Here is a 24,213-nt window from a genome sequence, read left to right on the forward strand (position 1 = left end):
TAAAAAAAAGTGGAGATTGGAGACCAGAAATACATTTAGAATGAGATAAGAAAGAATTTTCACGCTCGTTAACCTCTGATTTTTGATTGAATTCCAGGACACGTGCTATCAAATCCAGGAGACAATAAACCTCACAGCATTACTGCATTGCTTTAGAGAGTAAACCACCACTTAACCCAAGGACCAAAATGAAAATGAGACCAAAATGAGATGAAAATATGTTATAAAAATGTTTAAAAGGTGTGAAGAATCATTATAAAATGATGTCCTTGCAATATGGAGCAAGTGAAATTCAATTGGACTATAATGCAAAAGTATAATTTTAAATGAGATTCCACTGATAGCTTTAAATCCCAAGTCAAGAAACTTGTTACCACAAGACCGTGATAAAAATTTGTTTTGTTTATCCTTTCCAAAGTTGTCATTGTCTTCTTATGTCATTGTTGGACATTTAGTTTAATATTCAGTAGCAAAGTTCAAAAACAAATAGTTTATTTTGTTGAATCAATTTTCCTCGATACCTTGGTAACTTGGTGTCTTAAGAAAGCAGCCTCTATCCTCAAGAACTTCTACCACCCAGGCCATGCCCTATTCACTCTGCTATCTTCAGGAAAAAGGTACAGGAGCCTAAAGACGAGGACTCAGCAGCACAAGGACAGCTTCTTCCCCGCTGCCATCAGATTGCTGAATAATCAATGAACCAAAGAAATTGTCTTACTTTATATGCACTATTATTTAAAATTTATATAATAAGGATGTTTATATGAATATTTCCACTGTGATGCTGCCACAAAACAATGAATTTTGTGACTTGTTTATGACAATAAATTCTATCTCTACATAGGCTAACTCACTGAGCCAAAGACTGAACAAGCAGATAACTGATAGTCTTCTAACGATGGTAGTAGATGGAATATATTCTTCTTGGAGGCCAGTGACTAATGTTTAGATTACTCCAGCTCTCTTTATATGGGAATTAGTCAGTCATCATTATCCTGTCTGCAACTTGTGTAGATTGCTGCAGCAAGGCTCCTGACAAGAACCAAGAAGATGCACCATATCACCCCTAATCTGGCCTCCCTTCACTGGTTGCCAGTACGGCTCAGAATAGATTTTAATGTTCTCCAGTTAGTTTACAAAGCCATTAATGGACTGACCCCCCTCCTACATCTCCGACCTGCTAATACCCTACTCCACTTCGGGACCCGTCAGATTGGCCAATTTAGGGTGCTTGGTTGATCCACGCTCAAATCACAAACTCAGGGGATATTGCGCCTTCGCTATTCCAGCCTCCAAACTGTGGAACGACATTCCTTCTTATATCAAATCAGCCCTTTCCATCAACTCTTTTAAATCAAGGTTGAAGTTGTATTTTCACTAGCAAGCTTTTTGAGGTGATTGTTGATTGTTACCATGTTGAATGTACAATTCCGAATCTCAGGTACCCATTTTATACTGTGCTTTAAACAGCTGCTTAAGATGTAATTTATGATCTGTACAGCACTTTGGTCAACATGAGTTGTCTTAAATGTGCTATATATAAACTAAACTAAAATATTTCTGGGGCTCCTCCTCAATTTTAAATGACCTGGACAAAGAAGAAAAGGGATGGGTCAGTTGACATGAAGGTTGGATGTATTGTGGAGAGTGTAGAAGATTATTGTGGGTTACCTCAGGATAGAGACAGGATGAAGAGCTGGGTGGAGAAGTAGCAGATTGTGTATCCTTTAAAAGATGCTTGGCTTCTAAGCAATAGAAACAAAATTAATCAGTCCTTTCAGAAGGGAATGGGAGAAACCTTTCAGCAAAATAACACAGGAATCTGTGAGGAATAAGTTCAAAGGGATTCGAGCCTATATGTGTTTAAACATATTTAAAAAATAAATTAAATAAAATATGTATTTTTTATCTATCAGTCATACAGCTGTGTAAAGAGAATAATTTACAGTGTAAAGGATTGCAATGAAAAGAAACATCAATTTGCATCAAGAAGTCCACTATGTTTATTCAGGAGCCCGATGGCTGCAGGAAAAATTGCCTTTAATTGCAGAGGTGTGCACTTTCATAGTCTTGAGATTTCTCCTCAATGGGTGGACGGAGAGGAGATCATGTCCGAGGTGTGCTTTCAGTATGTTGGCTGCCTTTCTGAGGCAGCAGGAGATGTAGATGGAGTCTATGCAGGGGGTGGGTGTATGCCAGTGGGGGTGGGGGGGCGCTGGTGGGGGGGCAGGGTGAGGTGGGGGAGAGAAGTTTGTGTTATGTTCTGAGCTACATTCATTTCCTTTTGTAGTTTCTTCTGATCTTGAGCAGAGCAGCTCCCATACCAAGCTGTGATACATCGAGCAAGAATGCTTTCCATAGTGCACCTGTTGAGGGGCAGGGGGGACATACCGAACTTCCTTAGACTTCAAAGACAGCAAAGGCATTGATGCACTTTCTTGACTGCCTCGGCCATCTTTGATATTGTGAGGACCAGGTTATGCTAGGTATGTCATTCAGTGCTGCAGAATTGTGTAGTATGAATGATATGCACATAAAAGTAATTGCAGATGCTGTGCTCAGGAGTAAAAGTAAACTGCAGGAGGAACACAACAGGTCAGGCAGAATTTAAGGAAGCAGACTAATGGTCTGAGAAATTGCAACAGGACTGAGTGTGTAGAGGGGAAGTAACTAGAATAAAGATATGAGAGGGAGGGGTGAGGAAGGGGTTGGCAAGCGATTGGTGAAAACAGGGGACGAGAGATGATAGGTAAATGAAGCGAGATAGGAAAGGGTTAAGGATAGAGTTGGGAGGTAGTGATAGCTGGTAATAGATGGAGAGAGATGACAGAGAGGAGGAAGAGAGATGGAGAGAGAGGGTGAGAGAGGGAGTGGAGCAGATGGAGCTAGGAGGGGAGAGGAGATGGTGAAGGATGAGGCTGGAAGGTGATGTGGAGACTGTTGTTCCATGTACTCCGATTTGATAAATAAGGGAGATGAAGAATAAAACCAGGTAAGAGAGGAATGATGGGCAGATGGAACCAGTTGAGGGAGGGGATGGGATGTGGTCACTGGTAAATGTTAATTAAAATCTCTTGCTCAAAAACCATTGGGCCTTCATTCTGTATTTGTCACTATTAAAGACTTAAGGATGATATATTCTGATCATATCCTCCAGAATTCCACTATCAATGCTTTTTGCTTTCCTATCATGCAATCTGAAGGTACCTTTGTGTAACTTTCTCTCACATCTGTTTGTTGGCAGGATCTTATCGGTCATTCTGTTTAGGCTAAAAAAAACACAGAAATGCTGGAGGAACTCAGCCATCCTTGCAACGTACAGAGGAGGTAAAGACATACACAACATTTTGTTTAGGCTTTCCAGCCCGGGCAGATTCCCTTGTTCCCACTGCACACCTGATTGTGTCATGCACCAAGATCAGAAATATCACTCACTGACAACAAATGAATAACGGTCTGCTCTGATAATCAGCCAGTTCAATTTACCCTGGGACTGGGATTTCATCATTAATCAGGTACCATGTATCTGCAGCAGTGGGTCTGGGAGAATTAATGGACAGCAAGACCAGATGAGAGGCCCCGGAACGGACACAGGTTCTGCTTTGTGACAATAGAATCAAACTAGTGTTTATTTTATCTTGTCCCAAGTTTCAACATCCTTTCCAGGGAGTCACTGGATAATGTTGTACCACTGAGAATGATAAAACAATTGAAACAAACCTGATCTTGTTTAGCTCAGTCAACATGGACCATAATTTAGACCTTCAACATCTGTATGTCCGAACAAGTAATGGGGAAACTCAATCTGATATTTGGAACACAAGAAATTTAACCCATTATTAACCAAGATCTTGCTATATTCGAACCCAAGAAATGGAGGTCACCCAGTACCAGTGAAAAGAGAAATAATGAACATTTTGGATTTCATTTTTTTCTTGAATTTCCAGCATCTGTAGATTTTTACAATATTTAATATTAATATTAATGTTATTGATTACAATGTGACTTAGATGTTAACCCTGACAGATTGATCTCTGACAAAAAGGTCCAGGCCAGGATTTTGAATAATGTGGACTTCTTCCAACATCTTGTGAATCAACTCTTATTTAAGGCCAACATTGTTGATTAGATTTAGTCTTGTTTTTAGTTCACCAGCACAATCTTTAGTTGTCTCAGTAAAAGAGTGGTTACATCTGAATTGTTTATTGTCACATGCAGATAGAGTAAATTTATTTGTTCTGTGTGTGATCCAGGCAAATCAACAAAAAAGAACATAGAACACAGAACACTACAACACAGTATAGGCCCTTGGGCCCTTGATGTTGTGCCGACCTATCTTTTCCTCTCCCCCAAAAAATCTAAACCCTCCCTACAACCCTCTATTTCTCTTTCATTCATGTGCCTAAGAGTTTTAAAATCTCCTAATGTTCCAGCCTCCATGACCATCTCCGCCAAGGCATTCCAGGTACCCACAACTCTGTAAAAAATTACCCCTGATGTATCCCCTAAACGTTTCTCCCTTCATTTTGTACACATGTCCTCTTGCATTTTCTATTCCTGTCCTCGGAAGAAGATAATGGTTGTCCATCTTATCTCTGCCTCTCAGAATCTTGGAGACCTCTATTAAGTCTCCTCTCATCCTCTTTACTCCAAAGAGAAAAGTCCCAGCTCTGCTAACCTTGCCTCATAAGACTTATTTTCCAATCCAGGCAACATCCTGGTAAATCTCCTCTGCACCCCTTTCATAGCTTCCACATCCTTCCTATAATGAGGTGACCAGAAGTGAACACACTACTCTAAGTGTGGTCTCACCTGAAATCTGTAGAGTTGAAACATGACTTCTCAACACTTGAACTCAATCTCCCTATTAATAAAGCCCAACACTAATCCTCTTGAGCTCAGTCAAAACGGACCATAATTTAAACCTTCAACATCTGTATACCTGTGCACGTAACCGGTAAAACTCAATCAGATATTTGGAACACAAGAAATTAACCTATTATGACCAAGATCTTACTAATGTTGAAACACAAGACATTCAATTCTATAATTAATATTTTGAATTTCATGATTTTTTTCTTGAAATTTCAGCATCTGTAGATTTTTGCAATAATATTTAATATTCATATTAATGTTACTAATTATAATGCAACTTAGTTGTTAACTAAGTAGTCTTGAGAAAAGAAGAGCTGGAAATGGAGAAGGTTCTGAGAAGGTTTACTGGAATGATACCAGGAATGAAAGGGTTAACATGGGACAAACTTTTCTCAGACCTTCGACTGCACTGGTTGAAGTACAGGATGAAGGTGGCCTTCTTGAAAGCATTTTGAATGCTGAAAGGCCTAGACAGAGTAGATGTGGCAAGGTTTTTTCCCATGGTACGGGAGACTAGGTCAAGAGGAAATAACTTCAGGATAAAAAGGGTATCAATTTAAAATAGAGGTGCGGAAAAATTTCTTGAGTCAGCAGGCTATGAGTATGTGGAATGTTGCCACAGGCGGCTATGAAAGTGAGGTTGTTGAGTACATTTAAGGCAGAGACTGTCAGGTATTTAATTAGCCAGGGCATCACAGAGAAGGACAGCGAGTGGGGCTGAGTGGGAGGATGGATCGGCTGATAAAAGAGTGGTGGAGCAGACTCGATGGGCCAATGACCTTACTTCTGCCACTAGATCTTGTGAAACCTGAGATTGACCTCTAACAATGAAGGATGGTGGCAGGATTTTGCATAATGTAGACTTTTTCCCACCTCTTGTGAATCAACTCTTAATTAAGGTTAACATTGTTGATAATGGTAGATTTACTCTTGTCTTTGGTGCACCAGCATAATCTTCAGTTGTCTAAGTAAAAGAGTGGTTACATCTGAATTGTTTATTGTCAAATTTACTGAGATAGAGCTTATTTTTAGTTTTGCATACAATCCAGGCAAATTATCTGATTCATAGTGTGGCAGGTTGGGCAATAAATAAACAAAACAGGGTAGTGCTACAATAAAGCAAGAGTCCAGGATATAATGACCGATAATAGCAGGATGAAACTCTCTTGCATTCTGGAACTGCATGTTTTCAAAAAATAAAAATGGTGGCGCTGCCAGAGTTGCTGTGATGGCAGTTCTGCTATTGGTATGGACCCAGGGAGACCAGGGATTGGAGATGCAGTGTTCCCCTGTGGAGTCCTACCACCCAATTCTTCTGAAAGCTCTGTACAGGCTTTAAACAGTCTGTTAAAGGAGCTGACCATGTTTTATTTAAAATCTTGCGGCTGCAGGATTTGAGCCTTAGATGGTGGCGCCTGTATTCGGCAGTGATACAGGGCCCATGTAACAAACTCCGTTTAGAAGGAAAAGCAGAGAGATGACCCTAAGGATGGTGATGACAGTGATGAACTAGCGAGGGGCTCTGACACACATAGGAAGAGAGCTGTTGTTGCCTTTTGGGTGAGGAACCCACTCAGGCTGTAGATTTATGGTGACTTGATATCAAAGGGCTCACACCAGGCTGTGGACTGCTGAAGACTGAATCATGAGAACCAGGTATTGGAAATGGGATGCAAGAGGAGGCTGAGGACAAGAAGGAATCCTGAAGGGCCTTGGGTGCTGAAGTTTCCTCATCATGTTGGAGGTTTCGATACAGCCCTGGGTGCTGAAGAATTCCTCGTCATGTTGGAGGTTTGGATCTGGGTTTAGTTTGTCCATGGTTTGATCTGTACTAGAGTCTTGCACAGCACTAGAGGTGAATCCATGGACATTTGGTGACCCTGGGGGCACTCTCCTTTACTTCTGGACAATGCTAATGGTGAATTTTTGTTTTCCTTATAACAGACTAAAGGCTATTTTGTGTACTACTATATTTCCATTTTATTACATGACAATAAATAATATCTGATCTGGTTGAATCATGGAAGATTGGGGCAGGGTGTGTGGGGGGGGGTGGTGGGGGTGTGGTGGAAGAGAATGTGGCCAGGATAGGAAAGAGTCCTATAACACGTTGGGCTGCGTTGGTTGTTTGTCTCTGCCTTCGCTGCATGGGGCTCACTGTTTGGCCTGCTGTGTTTCTCCAGTGTTGTGAATTTATGATTCAACCACATTCAAAGCCCTGTGTGTTACCATAGAGTTCAAGGCAGTGATTGGTTGCATCCCTGTTGTCAATTGGATAGAGAGGAGTAAAGGAGTAGGGCACAGAGTACTGTGGACACTTTTTTTTTCAAACTTTATTTAAAAGCTAACAGAAACATAGCATACAATATAAAAATAGTCAAAGAAAATTTTTCATTAATACCCATCCCCCCCCCACCCTATATAATTGATTATATATATATATATAGATATATATATATATATATCTATCTATATATCTATAGATATATATATATAAATTATAATTGTTAACATTTCAACGTATATCTAAATGCATATGTTTCAAATACGGAGACTACTTACTAACCAAAGAAGAAAAATTATCAAGTATAAGTAATTTTTTCCATAACAACACATTCTTTCAATTCATTATGCCAATGAGCTATAGTAATCTCAGTATCATATTTCCAAGTACTAGCAACACATTTACGTGCTACTTATAATACCAAAAGCAATTTGAATTTTATCCAATCACATTCCATTTAACGAATATAAATTTCCCAACAAGAAAATCATTGGATCTAACGGTAGTATAAAATTATACAATTTCTCCAAAACTACTTTAATTCCTTGCCAAAATGATTGAACTTTAACACAATTCCATAGAGCATGTAAAAAAAGTTCCAATACACAAACCCCATCTAAAACAAGAATCCGAATTACTAAACCCATTTTTTTTAACTTTTCCGGGATCAAATATAATTGATGTAAAAAATTATAATTAACCATTCCATATCACACATTAGTCAATTTAATTATATTGTCCTGATACATATTTGCCCAATCTTCTTCAGGAAAAATAAATACTAAATCACTCTTCCATTTAAGTTTAGATTTCTTCCAATCTGGTTTATCTATACTATCTTGTAACAAATTATCTTTCTTTTTCTTTGGCTTGGTTTCGCGGACGAAGATTTATGGAGGGGTATGTCCACTTCTGCTGCAGGCTCGTTGGTGACTGACAAGTCTGACGCGGGACAGGCAGGCACGGTTGCTGCGGTTGCAAGGGAAAATTGGTTGGTTGGGGTTGGGTGTTGGGTTTTTCCTTCTTTGTCTTTTATCAGTGAGGTGGACTCTGCAGTCTTCTTCAAAGGAGGTTGCTGCCCGCCGAACTGTGAGGCGCCAAGATGCACAGTTGGAGGCGATATCAGCCCACTGGTGGTGGTCAATGCACCAAGAGCTTTCTTTAAGCAGTCCTTGTACCTCTTCTTTGGTGCACCTCTGTCTCGGTGGCCAGTGGAGAGCTCGCCATAGAATAAGATCTTGGGAAGGCGATGGTCCTCCATTCTGGAGACGTGACTCACCCAGCGCAGTTGGGTCTTCAGCAGCATGGAATTGATGCTTGCGGACTCTGCCAGCTCGAGTACTTCGATGTTGGTGATGAAGTCATTCCAAAGAATGTTGAGGATGGAGCGGAGACAACACTGATGGAAGCGTTCTAGGAGCCGTAGGTGATGCCGGTAGAGGACCCATGATTCAGAGCCGAACAGGAGCGTGGGTATGACAATGGCTCTGTACACACTGATCTTTGTGTGTTTCTTCAGGTGGTTGTTTTTCCAGACTCTTTTGTGTAGTCTTCCAAAGCCGCTATTTGCCTTGGCGAGTCTGTTGTCTATCTCTTTGTCGATCCTTGCATCAGATGAAATGGTGCAGCCGAGGTAGGTAAACTGGTTGACCGTTTTGAGTTCTGTGTGCCCAATGGAGATGTGGGGGGGGGGTGCTGGTGGTCATGGTGGGGAGCTGGCTGATGGAGGACCTCAGTTTTCTTCAGGCTGACTTCCAGGCCAAACATTTTGGCAAATTATACATAACTGAAATATAACCCTTTTTTGGTATAGAGGAAATCAAAGATTCAAATCTCGACAAAGTAGGCAAAATCATGTCTCTACCATAATTATCTTTTATCAAAACCCTAAATTGATAATATACAAACAAATAATTTACAGGTATATCAAATCTTTCTGTCAATTGGTTAAAAGAAAGAAATTTCCCCTCTACAAAAGAATCTTGTGGACACTGTCGTTGAAGTGGAAGCACATGGTGCTGGGAGACTCAGCAGGTCGAGCTGAGTCCTTTGTGTGGCAGGGGCAGAGATGCATGGCTCATGCTTCGGGCTTGAGACCTTCATCAAAGTCAGTTATGTATCTCTGCTGTTCCTACATAAAGGACACTGTTTGACATCCTGAGTCTCTCGTTGTGTGTTTTTACAAATTCAGCTCCAACATTTCATGGTCCGGTGGTTCTACATTGTCCTCAACACAGAATCTACAGAACTGAGAGCAAGCCATCTTCAACCAAAGAGGACAGCTAGAGTCAGTCACAAAGTTTGACAGCACAGAAACAGGCAATTGAGACTATGATGAACCAGTGCATTTGTCTGCATTCCTTCACTATTCATGTACCTGTCAAAATATTTACTGAACATTACAATTGTTCGCACCCCTCTCTATTCTACCACTTCCTCTGGCAGCTCATTGCATATACCCACCACCCTTGTGTGAATAAAGTGCCCCTAAATCCCCTTTTAAATCTTTCTACTCTCACCTTAAATCCATGTCCTCCACTTTTATTAGATTCACTTACTATGGGGGGAAAACTATTTATCTTATCTAGGCCCCTCCAGATTTTCTATAAGGGTCCTCCTTTGCCTCCTAGAATCCCGGTAGAAAGGACCCAGCCTCCCCATCCTAGTGAGGAGGAGAAGAAGGAGGAAGAGGGGCAGAAAGAAGGATTGCAAGAGGAGGAGGGAACTATCGGGAGGAGGAGGATAGATGTGGAGAAGAAAACTGGTACCTACCAGTGATGTGAGCAATGAGGCAAAAAGCAATTCCCATTGAACTCAAAAAGATGTTCTTTGATACTGCCAGAGTACTGAAAATACACTTATAACACCCTTAATCTTCCTCCCGCATCTTTTTCACAAGCAGAAATGTGGTATTTAATGTCAAAGGTGATCATATGGGAAATGGAGACCATGAATAAAATTATTACTTGACTGATTGTCCTGGGTGGAGAATTGTGGAGAAATTCATAACGCTATTAAGAGTCATTTTGGTCACTCTCAACAGTCTATTACTCAGTACAAGAAAGAAAGTGTGAGAGACTCATCTCTCTCAGAGAGGTCTCTCATTCAAACAAACAATATATAATTTACTGACATCTCCTCTCAACTGAAAGGACAGGGGCTGATGGCACATAGAGTACATCACATTGGGTGCTCCCGTTAAGGTCTCCTTTACATCGGCGAGCCTGGGAGATCACTTCGTTGTGCCACCATTCAAAGCCCCAAACAGAGCCAAAGTCCATTCTCTCTTTTCTCATCATATCCAATAACACCTTTTGTCTGTTTGTCTGTACTCATCCTCTTCCCATTCTTCCCCCTTTCTTTCCCCAGCCTTTAATTCAGACACATGATACCTTGAGGAAGGGTTCAGGCCTGAAATGCCACCAGTAGATCTTTACGTCCTATGGACACCACAAGACCAGGTGTTCCTCCAGCATTTGCGTTTTGAAGTCATAAATCATACCACTTCAATTATATGTTTTAAATTTAGAGATGCAGCATGGCCAACAGGACAACATCACCCAAATACACCCATTAACAAATTGACCTACTAACTTAATCTTTTTTGGAACATAGGAGGAAATTGCAGCTCCCAGAGAAATCACACCTAGTCACAGGGAGAATTTACTAACTTGTCACAGACAGGGGCGGATTCGGACCCGAGTTGCTGACACTGTAACAGCGTTGGGCTGACCATATTTTAGGCTGGTATGGTGGCGCAACTGATAGTGCTTCTGGCCCACAGTGCCGGAGACCTGGATTCGATGCTGAAATTGCATGTCATTTGTGTGGAGTTTGCATGTTCTTCCTGAGGCTGCCTGGGTTCTCCTTTGGCTGCTTCCACATCCTAAGGAAGTACAGGTCGATCAATGAGTAGGTGAATGCTAGAATCTGGGTAGGAGTTGATGAGAATGTGTGAAGAATTTAAAAATGGGAGTTTAGTGTAAAATGGTGCTCAAAATAGACAGCATGAACATGATGGACTGAAGGGTCTATTCATATGCTGTATCTCTAGATACTGAGCTCAAGGCATGAGATGGGTCTTCATCTTGCAACCTTTTGACTCAAAATACTACCCACTAGCTGACACTGAACAGTTTTTTGTTTAGAATGTGACTTTAAAGAAGGTTAAGATGTCATGGATGCCTTCATAGAACTTAAATAACATGTTCGGCCTTTCTTCTGCACTTTAATTCACAAGTGCCATGAGTCTTTTATTTGAGTGAAACAACAATGTTTAATGTAGCATCTGTGCTTTGAGGTTTGCTTAATCCATCAAAACTATTGACTGCTATTTTAAAGCATTCTTGAGCAACTTGATGCTGGGAGCATTTTAAAGATCAATTGCAATGAAGTAATTTATTCTATTAGAAAAACTTTAAGGGACTCCATATGAAGTTGCCTCCAGCAATCTTTTGGCTGGTCTTTGATTGCCATTCTGGCAGCTCTCCAGCTCACATACAATTCAGCAATGTGTTAAGATAATGGGGAAACAAATTTATGATGCCTTTTATTTTCAGGCATTCCCTAAATTGTGAAAGCTTTTGCTTTATCATTATAATCTTACAATGAGCCCAAGAATTTCAAACCCAGCTCATCCTGTTAAAATTTGTTCAGCAAATCAATTTGACAATGATTCTAATGTTTATTCCCGATATGATAAAATACAAACAGTGAAGATCAATATGGTGACAGTATTGATGAAGCAAATATCAGAATGTATTTCACATGGACCACACCAGAAGTCTCCTTTCACTATAATTGATTAGGGAATAAAAATGTGGACAGGAATATCATCGGTGGCCACTGATATTTTAAAATGGCTTGAAACAGAACATGGGGATCAATTTATTACACACCACAAACTGAAAGGAAAGAGGAGAAAAATTATTTAAAATGTAAATCAAAAGGTCGCAGGTGCTGTAAATTTGAAATGAAATTGTTCTTTCATTGATTCCATCAATGTCACCCACTGTGTCAGGAAAGCTGCCAATGTATTAAAGGTCCCATCCCTCCCTGGTCACACTCATTTCTCCCACTATCCACTGGGCAGAAGAGATGTACTAGAAAACATGGACCTCCAGATTGAAGTTTCTGTCTATGATGTTCTTTTAAGTAAAAAAGAAACTTGGGTTCTTTTATATTAACAATATTTTATTAATGATTCACAACCTTGTGGTGCAACCATTTTTTGAATCTAACCTGAGGTGCAGCATTTATTTCCAACTCCTTCTAGTGGTCGGGTGCATCACTAGCATTCTATCACCATGTCCCATTTCCTTAAGATATTCAATCCAGCAACATTACATATTTAATACAGTATTCATTTCAATTTAAAACTTTTCTTTTCTTTTTCAATCTTTTTATTATTATTATAATTTATAAACACATACAGTTCAAAGAGATATAAAAAATACATAGTAAGTAATGAATTAATACAGAGATATTAAACAATAATATTACAGAATAAAAATATATCATAAAAAAAAAATTTAGATCAGTTTAGGGTGTGAACTATCTCTAAAAAAAAAGATATAATTAATAACAATATATGAAAAAAGAGGAAAAAAAAACCCAAAAAAGAAGAAAAAACAAATCTGAATTAAAAAAACTTAAAAAAAAACTTAAAAAAAAAACCTACAGATATAGCTAAACCACGCCGATCACTCCGATCTCATCTTACAGCCCAATTATCATACATAATCATAGAAAGAAAACAGAGCCAGATCAACTCACCACAAATGAAAATATTGAATAAATGGTCGCCAGGTTAACTCAAACTTAGAAGGGGATTCATAGACAGAGTTTCTAATTTTCTCTAAATTTAAACATAGTATAGTTTGGGTAAACCATTGGAAAACAGTGGGAGAATTAACCTCTTTCCAATTCAATAGTATAGATCTTCTAGCCATTAGTGTAAGAAAAGCAATCATACGATCCGCAGGAAGAGATAAATAAGTCAAATCTATCATAAGTAATCCAAAAATTGCAGTAATGGGATGTGGTTGTAAATCAATATTCAAAACAGTAGATATAATGGAAAAAATTTCCTTCCAATAATTCTGTAAAGAGGGACAGGACCAAAACATATGTGTAAGAGAAGCTATTTCCAATTGACATTTATCACATATAGGATCGATATGAGAATAAAAGCGATGGAGTTTATCTTTAGACATATGAGCTCTATGAACAACTTTAAACTGTATTAGTGAATGTTTTGCACATAGAGAAGAAGAGTTTACCAGTCGCAGAATTTTATTCCAATTTTCATTGGAAATATAAAGGTTGAGTTCTCTTTCCCAATCATTTTTAAACTTTTCAAAAGTCCCAGAATTTATTTTTGTTATTATATTATATAATTTAGATATCACACCTTTTGGAGGGAATTTTGAATATAGTATATCCTTTAAAACAGTCGTAGTCTCCCGATTGGGAAAAGAGGGTAAAGTCGAAACTAAGAAACTCCTAATCTGCAAATATCGAAAGAAATGAGATCGAGGTAAATCATATTTCATGGATAATTGTTCAAATGAAATGAAAGAGTTATCCAAGAATAAATCCGAAAAGCATGTTATACCTTTAACTTTCCAGAGTAAATAAGCTTGATCAATTAGAGAGGGATGAAAAAGGAAATTTAGTACAAACGGAGTTTCCAAGATAAAATGACTTAGGCCAAAAAATCTCCGGAATTGAAACCATATACGTAGTGTATGTTTAGCCATTGGATTATCAATTTGTTTATATAATTCAGTAAGAGTAAAAGGGAGAGCAGCTCCCAAAATAGAGCTAATTGAAAAATTTTGTATCGGTTTAATTTCTAAATTTACCCAATGGGGATTTAGAGATAATTCTGAATAATTCAACCAATACCTTAAGAAACTAATATTAATTGCCCAGTAATAAATTCTAAAGTTGGGTAATGCCAACCCTCCTTCTAGTTTAGATTTCTGTAAATATTTTTTCCCCAATCTAGGATTCTTGTTTTGCCAGATATACGAGGATAATTTAGAATCGACCTTATCAAAAAAAGATTTAGGAACAAAAATAGGTATAGCTTGGAATATATATATAAAAATTTAGGTAAGATCATCATCTTAATAGCATTAATTCGGCCTATCATGGATAGGGATAATGGTGACCAATTGGTAAGTAAACTGCCGATCAGGTCCAATAGAGGGAAAAAATTAGTCCTAAACAAATCTTTATGTTTTTTAGTAATCTTAATCCCTAAATATATAAAATGGTCTCTAGCTATTTTAAAAGGCAAACTATCATAAATAGGAACCCATCCATTAAAAGGGAATAATTCACTTTTATTTAAGTTCAGTTTATATCCCGAAAAATTACTAAATTGGGCTAATAAAGATAAAACCACAGGAATAGAATTTTCAGGATTGGAAATATATAACAATAAATCATCTGCATATAGTGATACTTTATGAATATCCCTGCAACGAATAATACCAGTAATATTGGGTGCTTCTCTGATAGCAATTGCCAAAGGTTCTAAAGCTAAGTTAAATAATAAAGGGCTAAGGGGGCACCCTTGCCTGGTGCCCCGAAATAATCGAAAATATGGCGATCTTTGGGTATAGTAAAAACCGAGGCAACTGGGGAATTATAAAGAAGTTTAATCCAAGATATAAATATCGGACTAAAATTAAATTTTTCAAGAACTGTAAATAAATAAGGCCATTCTACTCTATCGAAGGCCTTCTCAGCATCTAGTGAAATAACACATTCTGAAGACTTATGTGAAGGAGTGTAAATAATATTCATCAATCTTCTAATATTAAAGGAGGAATAACGATTTTTAATTAATCCAGTCTGGTCTTCAGAGATAATATATGGTAATATCTTCTCTAGCCTTGTCGCTAGAATTTTAGAGAAGATCTTAGAATCAACATTCAACAAAGAAATAGGTCTATAAGAAGAACATTCGGTCGGGTCTTTATTTTTTTTCAAGATTAGAGAAATCGTAGCTCTGTAAAATGATTGTGGTAGTTTACCCAATGTGATAGATTCATCAAACATCTTAATCAGCCAGGGAGAGAGAGTAGAATAAAAAGCTTTATAAAATTCCACAGAATATCCATTAGGACCTGGTGCTTTCCCCGAGTTCAGTGAGAAAATAGTATTATTGATCTCCGAATCTGTAATGGGTTTACTTAATTCTAAGTTATCTTGAGGTAATACTTTTGGGAGTTTCAAATGTTCTAAAAAATTAAACATATTACTAAGGTCTTGAGGGGATTCTGTACTATATAAGGATGTATAAAAATTTTGGAAAGATTGATTTATCTCTTCCTGATTAACAGTCAGTTCTCCATTCTGTTTGCGAATCTCCACAATTTGGCGTCTAGCTGAAATATTCTTCAGATGATTAGCCAACAGTTTACCCGATTTCTCACTATGCACATAAAAATCAGATTTAGATCTAATTAACTGGTTTTCAATCGAAAATGTAAGTAACAAATTATATTCCATCTGCAGTTCAATTCTTTGTTTGTAAAGTTCTTCAGTAGGATCAGTCACATATTTCTTATCAATGTCTTTAATCTTCTCAACCAATAGATGAATCTTGTTTTTGATGCATTTCTTCAAAGCTACTGAGTAAGAAATAATTTGACCACGAATATAAGCCTTGAATGTATCCCACAATATTCCATAAGAAATTTCCGTAGTGTAATTTGTTGAAAAGAAAAAGTTAATTTGTTCTTTCATAAATTTAACAAAGTCTAAATCTTGCAATAATGTAACATCAAAATGCCAGTGCTTAATAGTAGAAACAGAGTCTTTGAATTTAAGAGAGAGTTGTAATGGAGAGTGATCCGAAATGGCTATAATGTCATACTTACAAGCAGTTACAAGTGGAATAAAACGTGAATCAATAAAAAAGTGATCAATTCTTGAGTATGAATGGTATACATGAGAAAAAAAGGAAAATTCTTTATCTGTCAGGTGAAGAAATCTCCAAATATCAACAGCTCCAGAGTTAGTAAGGAAAGAGTTAATATATGTAGCCGATTTATTCGGTAGGAGCTGTGAAGGTTTCGACCTATCTAGCAGGGGATTCAGACAACAGTTAGAATCCCCACCCATTATTAAATGATATTCATTTAGATTGGGTAAAATAGTAAACAAAGATCTAAAAAACTCAGGGTGATCTACATTCGGGGCATAAACATTAACCATGACAACCTTAATATTGAATAATAACCCAGTAACAAATAAGAATCTGCCGTTAGGGTCTACAGTGATGTCATGTTGAACAAATGTAATAGAGGGATCAATAAAAATAGATACACCTCGAGTCTTAGAGCATGAGTTGGCATGAAATTGTGGGCCTTTCCAAGATTTAAAAAAACGCAGATTATCCTCCTTCCTCATATGAGTCTCCTGTAAAAAAATAATCTGTGCTTTCAGTCTCTGGAATACTTTAAAGACCTTCCTCCTTTTAAACATGTTGTTTAGACCATTAGCATTCCAAGAGACAAAATTAATGTTTTGATCCATTACTTAGGTCAACCCTCCAGTATATAAAGGGTTAACCAAAGCAGGGACCCATGCGCCCGGAAGAAGAATTAAGATATAAGGAAGGACCGGAAATGACGACGTGTCAGCCATATCTGTAGTTCTAAAAGAAAAATCAAGAAAAAACGAAAGAAAATAAAACATAAAAACCCCTGAAAGAAAAACAAAACCCACCCCCCACCCACAAAGCGCCCCATCTGACCAGAGAGTGATCAGAGAAAAAAGAGATAATACTAAACCTACCCCCATGTCTTCAGACGGCAGCTCCTAATATTAAGATAAAATCCACCACCTAAACTTATAAAAAGGATAACTCAAGCTAAAATCAAATGCTAAATATTGAAAGAAAAATATTTAAAAAGAAATAAAAGAAAAATCGTAATTGTGTAGTACCTGCTGATAAAACAAAGTCATAAAGAGTTAAATCATTTTAAAATTACTTTATGAAGAAAGACAAAGAGAAAATGGTGAATGTAAAAAAAAACCATGAAAAGTTTTAATAAACAAAAAATAAAAAATCGCCATTTTCAGTAACTCAGAAATAAAATAGTAAAGAATATAATCATATTATTAGTATAGATTAATATAAAATTAAGCATACACTTATATATTTTTAAAAAATTTCTCACAGAGGAGAAAGAAAATATATAAAAATGTGTTAAAGATGAACAGGATAATTAGAGCTACAATGATCTATTACTTTTCGAATGGTCAGAAATCAGAATCTGACTATTAACCTGAAAAAGACCGATATCTACCGCATTTTTTATCGGTCACTCGGGCTGAGAGGTCGCGCTAGATGGGAAATTAGCCGACAGGTAGTTCCGTGCTGCAGACACGGAGTCGAATATTTGACGAGCTTGGTTCTCCGGAGAAATCCTGAGCCTCGCAGGATACAGGAGCGCAGGTTTCAGTTTCTTCTCAAAACATTCGGACATCAGATCTTTAAACAGTCTTCGAGCCCGTACTACCTCCGGACTAAAATCTTCATAGGCTCTTAGACTAAAGCCACGAACAGTCACATTTCCAAGTCTTCTGGCTGTATGAATCAATCTATCCTTTGTACTCACGTAATGCATACGGACCATCACCACTCTGGGTTTGGAAGCTTCAGCATTTCGGTTCCAGATACGATGTACTCTATCGAGTAGCGGTGGATCAGCAGGGAATTCGGATGGGTATGCTTCTTTTAAAAGCTCAGCAAAAAACGCCAGGAGATCTCCTTTCTCAATGCCTTCAGGAATTCCAACCAAACGAATATTTTGTCTTCTGGAACGGTTCTCTGAATCAATGCTTTTCAGCTGGAGCGCTTCTAGCTGTTTAATTGCTTTGGAAAGTTTCTGTTCGACCTCAGTCAGTCTAATCTCTTTTTGTTGAACTTCAGTTTGAAGAGCTGCAATTAAGGTATGTTGTTTTTTGGTTTCAGCTTCTGAGGCAATTAAAGCTGTACGAAGTTCAGCTAGGTCTTTTTTGCGACAAACATCTTTGAATTCATCACGAAAGAATTTTTAAAAAGTCAGTGAAGGTCATCTCACTTAGTTTAATGTCTGGTTGTTTCTTCTCTCGGCCGTCACCTTCTTCTGCCCGGGTTTTAGCTCGTGTAGCTTTTCCTTCAGTCATTTCTTCAAAATTTTCAGACTCAAGTATAATTAGAGAAATAATAAAGATCTTTCTGACTTCTGTGAAGTTAGTTCAAAGGTGGATACAGGTTAAAAATAGTATATTTTATGGAGCAAAAACCAAAACGTGTTCACTCCATGAGCGCCACCTGGAGACTCCCTCAATTTAAAACTAAACACCCAACATAAACACAAATATCAGCGGCACAAACTTTTAAAGAGTGCAGTTCTTTTTCTTTTAGAGATTCAGCCTGTCATGTGTGGATTTTTCAACACATGTGTATGTGTTAGCTCTGCTAGTCCACTTTTGTCTAGCATCAGTGGTGTTTCTTCTGTTGTTGTGCAGGCTGGATCATCTGTGTTTGTCTGTTCTTGCAGTGACACTTGTATTTTCAGCAGGCTCTTTCGATTCCTTCTCAGTATTTGACCATCATCCATTCCTGCAGAACAGTGGCCTTCTTATCCCAGAGTTTACAATCTCTGAGTCTCACTGTAGGGGCCAAAAATGGTGTAATTTGTTTACTTACCTTGTTAGGTCAGCCGTCCCATTGGACATGCATATACAAGAACAAATCTTTCCAGAGTGTGGTGTAGTTAAGCCACATGTATCAGTGGTAACATCTGCCGACAAAGCTGCAGCTTGGGCTTAGTTAAATGCTGCAATTTCCTTGCCATTGGATTCAAGCATCAGAAATACAGGTGAATCTATACATGCGAGGCTTTCAGATACATTACCTGTACACGGGGCGGTGAACAGAGCAACAAACTATCATCCTTGAGAAGGAACATTTAAATAGTTGCATCATTGATCCAGCTACAATCTCAATCTACTTTGCCCGTAAAGGAGATTCAAACTTTTGATGGAGACCCACTTCCATATCAAGCATTCATGACATCTTTTAGTCGCAATATTGAAAACAAGATCCTGAAGATTGTCTTTATTATAAGGAGATGTTTACAGGAGAGCCAAAGGAATTTGTAAAGAGTTGTCAATTTATGTCCTTGGATAGAGGATTCGACAAAACTAAATAGTTACTAGAGAAGAATTTTGTCAACAAGCATCGAATTGCTTTAGCTTATATGGATAAAGCTCTTAAATGGTCATCAATAAAATGGAATGATGCAAAGGCTCTACAAGCATACACTCTATTTTTAAGAGGATCTTGTAATGCAATGGAAGATATTGACAACATTAGTGAGCTTGACATGCCTGGTAATATACAATCATCTTAGATAAATTATCCTATCAATAGAGATATTTGGCTTGTGATTTACGGAAAAAAATTCGATCAAATGGCTGCCTTAAAGGATTTGAAGGGCAGGTCCACATTGAAACAGATCCAATATATGGAAATACCAGAGATACTTCAGATGTAAGGAGGGCTCGCTCCCAGTCTAGTCGAAATTGAAAAGGAGTACTTTGCTACTACTGTGTCACTTTAGAAAAAAGATAAAGTAACTAAGGAAAAGGAGTTTCCCTATTGAGAAGAGTTGTTCATTCTGTAAAGGTGGACATGCTTTGGAAATCTGTTTATTGTTAGAAAAGAAGGAACACAAAGAGAAAAATCACTTTTTTTAAAAGGAAAATGGAATATGTTTTGGCTGACTGTGTAAATGGGAACATTAGTGAAAACAGCAAGAAGCAACTTTGTTGTAACATATGCAATTTTAAGCATCCTAAAATACTGCAAATGAACAGAAATTTGGAAAAAGAGCAAACAGAAACAAAGGAAATGTTATAGCCTCAGTTCAGACAAGTGGTCTTACTGGGGGCAGTGTGGATAACTGCAATCTCTCAATAGTGTCTGTACAAGTCAAGAGCATGAATGGTAATGCAATAATATGCACTTATGCATTTCAGTCCCATCATGCATCCTTTTGCATGTTAGGACTGATGAACAAACAATCTTCAAGGAAGAAAGTTGAAAATTGTGTTGAAAACCATGGGTCAAAAAAAAAGTGTTGAAATCACCATTATTTCAGACTTAAGAGTCTTCTGAATTTAATGACAAGGACTTTTGTGATCTTCCAATTTTATTCACTCAGAAGACTATCCCCGTACATGAAGGAAATGTTCCACATCAAAACAATACCCATCAGTGGTCCTATTTGTGGAAGGTTTATCTACCTGAGGTTGATTCTGAGGTAGAGATGCTGATTGGTTCAGATGTACCAAAGTCTTTGGAACCACGAGAGGTCGCATGAAGTAGGGGAGGTGGACCTTATGTTGTTAAACTTATGCTTGGATGGACAATTAAAGTCAAGTGTCAGCAGGATTTTGGTTGTGAAATTTGATGAGTTGTGAAAAAAGCATAAGTCTGTAAATAAGAAATTTACTTTTGAAGAAACGAAAATAAATCAAAGGCATCTAAAACAATACTGAAGGAATAATTTTCATCAGGAATGGATGAAAATGAAGTATTAGAAGATGTTGCGAATACTGCTGGTGATTATTCCTGTGTAATTGAATCAGAGGCAGGGCTGAAACAAATGACTGAGAACAAATTTGAAAGTAATTTTTGTAGCCCAGATATTACTGCAGACAAAGTTCATCTAGAACTGCAAAAATGGTGAATGCAAGAAATTGCATCGATGAAATAAAGGAACCTGTGATTGACAATTTGATGCAACGGTAAGCACAAAAACAGTGAACAGAAAGATTTTAACTTTGTACTTGAAAACAAAACTGGATTTCAAAGGCATGAGAATAAATCCAATGATTCTTCGGTTTTGAAAGTGGGAAAGGGAAAAGATCCAGAAAGAAGATGACATGAATAAAGATTTAATTGTAAATAAAATTTGCAAGATCAGAAAGCAAAAGAAAATAATAACTGCTGAAGAAATTAATACAGTTACTGAGGAAAGAGATTTAGAACTATCAAAATGTAAAAGGTTGGAGGAAGAGATTCATTTTTTTGAAAGAGAACAAGTCATTGGTTAATATGGCAAAAAGGTTGACAACAGAAAACAAACAAGAATGCAACTTGAAGGATCAGTTACCAAAAATGCCGAAAGAAAGAGATATTGTATTTCAGCAATGTGACGAACAAGATGAAGAAATAATGTTATATGAATCTTATTTGTGACCAACTATGAAAAAGAATGAGCAAATCTGTTGCAGGGAAGGTTAAAGAGATTTGTTCATTGAAATCGAGAGAATCAAATACATTTTCAAAATTTAGTTTTAAGAGTTCAAATTCTTCCTATGAGAAGCAGATTGGTGAAGAAAGGAAGAAAGCCAAAAGACATGCTGAAGAAGTAACTAATGTTAAACTCAAAGGGAAAGCTGTGTTTATTTTGTCTGAGGAAGGTATAAGGTTTAGTGATTGACGTTTTAACTCAAAGATTCTGGGACAAAGAAAATTTTATAAGTACCAACTAACTTTATTTTGTCGTTTGTATACAACGCAGCTTACAGACTTTATTGATCCAGAGTAATGGTAAATATCACTCTTTTTCAAAGCTCTATGCTGATAACCTCTGGCCTTATGAAGAAATAAGAAATAAAAGATCGGTATAAAGTTTGAATTTTATGTTATTTTTATTATTGTGTAATTATTACAAATAATTATAATAACTAGGGGAAAGTATTGTTGGGGCAAAAAAATGGTATAACTTATTTACTTACCTTGTTAGGTTGGTGTCTGATTGGTCCCTGCAGGCATGGGAGGAGCCCCTAGTTCATTTGGATTTCCGCACCCATCTTTGTTGTTGTGCACATGCCTAGTTCGGTTATTGGAGTGCCAGGTAAGAGCATGCACGGTAATGTATTACGCAAATTGGGAGTTTATATAGTATATTATTAAACATGGTAGCGACATAGAAGAAGGGTGAGTGAGATAGCCATAACTTTAGTTGACCGCTTTCACGGAGTTTAATATAGATGTTACTGGATGTTTATACAGATGTTATTTACAGATATTTCATTTCAACATTAAAGATAATTTCATTTATGTGTTAAAATAAAGGATTTAAATACATCCGGATTTGTATTGAAAACAAGATGAAAACACATCACTAACAAGTGTCTTACAGTCTTCAAACAACTACTTATTGGATCAAAGTCACTATACTCACTGTGTCATGTCGTGCCAGTGGCCCTAAGCTCCTTGCTGACTTGTCATATTTTGCCTTTAGTCTCCTTGCAGTTTCAATTTGACATCTTTGACATCTTTGTTCTTGTTTGGGTCTGCAGAGTAGGGAAGTGTTATACGTAGTCTACATCTCATCAGGAGCTCAGTGGGTGACATGCCATGTTCAAATAGTGAACTTAAGTAGCTCAACAGAGCTAAATAAGGATCTGAGCCACTGTCTTGTACTTTCCTGCGCGGCTGTTTAGCTATGTAAACTTCTTTCTCTGCCTTACCATTTGATTGGGGATGTAAAGGACTTGAAGTTACATGCCGAAAATCATATTCTTCTGCAAAGCTCTGTAATTCTCTACAACTGTAGCATGGTCCATTGTCAATGTAGACAATTTGAGGAATTCTATGTCTTGCAAAGATCGATTTCATATATTTGATCACACAAGCAGCAGACATGTTGGGAAGCAGCACCATCTCAGGATAGTTCAATAGATAGTCAATAACCAGCAAGTAATTCTTTCCATCCACAAAGAACTGATCAGCACCAACTTTCTGCCATGGTTCTGCTGGTAAGTCAGTTATGATCATGGGTTTCTTTGGCTGCTTTACACAATGTTTCAGACAGGTCTCACAGCTTGAAACCATTCTGTCAATATCAGCATTTATCCCAGGCCAATAAACAGCTTTTTTGGTCTCCTCTAGCATTTTTCCATTCCAAGGTGTCACTAATGCAACTTTTCAGCATCTCCTGTCGCAGTGATTGAGGAATGATAATTCTGCTCTGTCTGAGTAGAAGCCCATTGACATACTCAACTCAACTCTGATGTGGTAGTATGGTGGACATTCACCTCTAGGCCATCCTTCATCCAGATTCTTGATGACCTTCCATGGAATTGTGTCCTTTTCTGTTTCAGCTGCAACCTGCTTGGATTTCATGTCAGATATGGGAAGAGATTTGGTGATCAGGTTCACGTGGAGATTCACATCTGTCTCCATGGAACTCTCATTATGTGCTTCACTCTGTGTCATTGTCCAGGACAGTGTATCACCCAACACAATAAGTTTCCCAATTCAAAGTCATAACACTGTAGCTTCATCAACAGTCTTTGGATTTGTGGTGACATCTCACTGAGATTTTTCATTAATGGCTATTAATCTGTCTCTGCCACAAATGTTGGTAGACCATACACATAATTATGCAATTTCTTGTGTCCATAGGCCAGTTGTGGACACTCTTTCTCAATCTGCATATATTGACATTCAGATGTGGTCATAGTCCTTGATATATATGCAACTGGCCTCCAATCTTCTCACAAAGCCTGAAGTAGTACAGCACCTATTCCATCTTTTGAAGCATCCACAGATAGTTTTGTCCTTCTGGATGGATCAAAGAACATCAAAAGCACTGATTCTGTCATTAGAATGGCCTTCAGTCATCCCCATTTTTCCTCGTGGTTGTCTGTCTATTTGAATTCACATTTGCCATGTAACAACATCTTCAGTTATATTATTTTGGAAGACAGGTTTGATAGGTGAATGGTAGAACACAAAACCCCTTGAAGATGTCTGGAAATTGATCCTTTATGCTGTTCCATGCATTGGCGCTGGTAAACTAGGCCTATGTTTTCACAAGCATTGTCACCAAGTATTGAGTCATGTCCATCTGGGATGACTGCAAACATGAGGTGGTGCTTTTTACCTTTAACTTTCATCTTGAATCGAAATGTACCTTTTGTGTCAATGTTCTGTCCTTTGCAGGCCTTGAGCTGAACAGAAT

This window comes from Narcine bancroftii, chromosome 4 (assembly GCF_036971445.1).
Source record: "Narcine bancroftii isolate sNarBan1 chromosome 4, sNarBan1.hap1, whole genome shotgun sequence".
Taxonomy (NCBI): Eukaryota; Metazoa; Chordata; class Chondrichthyes; order Torpediniformes; family Narcinidae; genus Narcine; species Narcine bancroftii.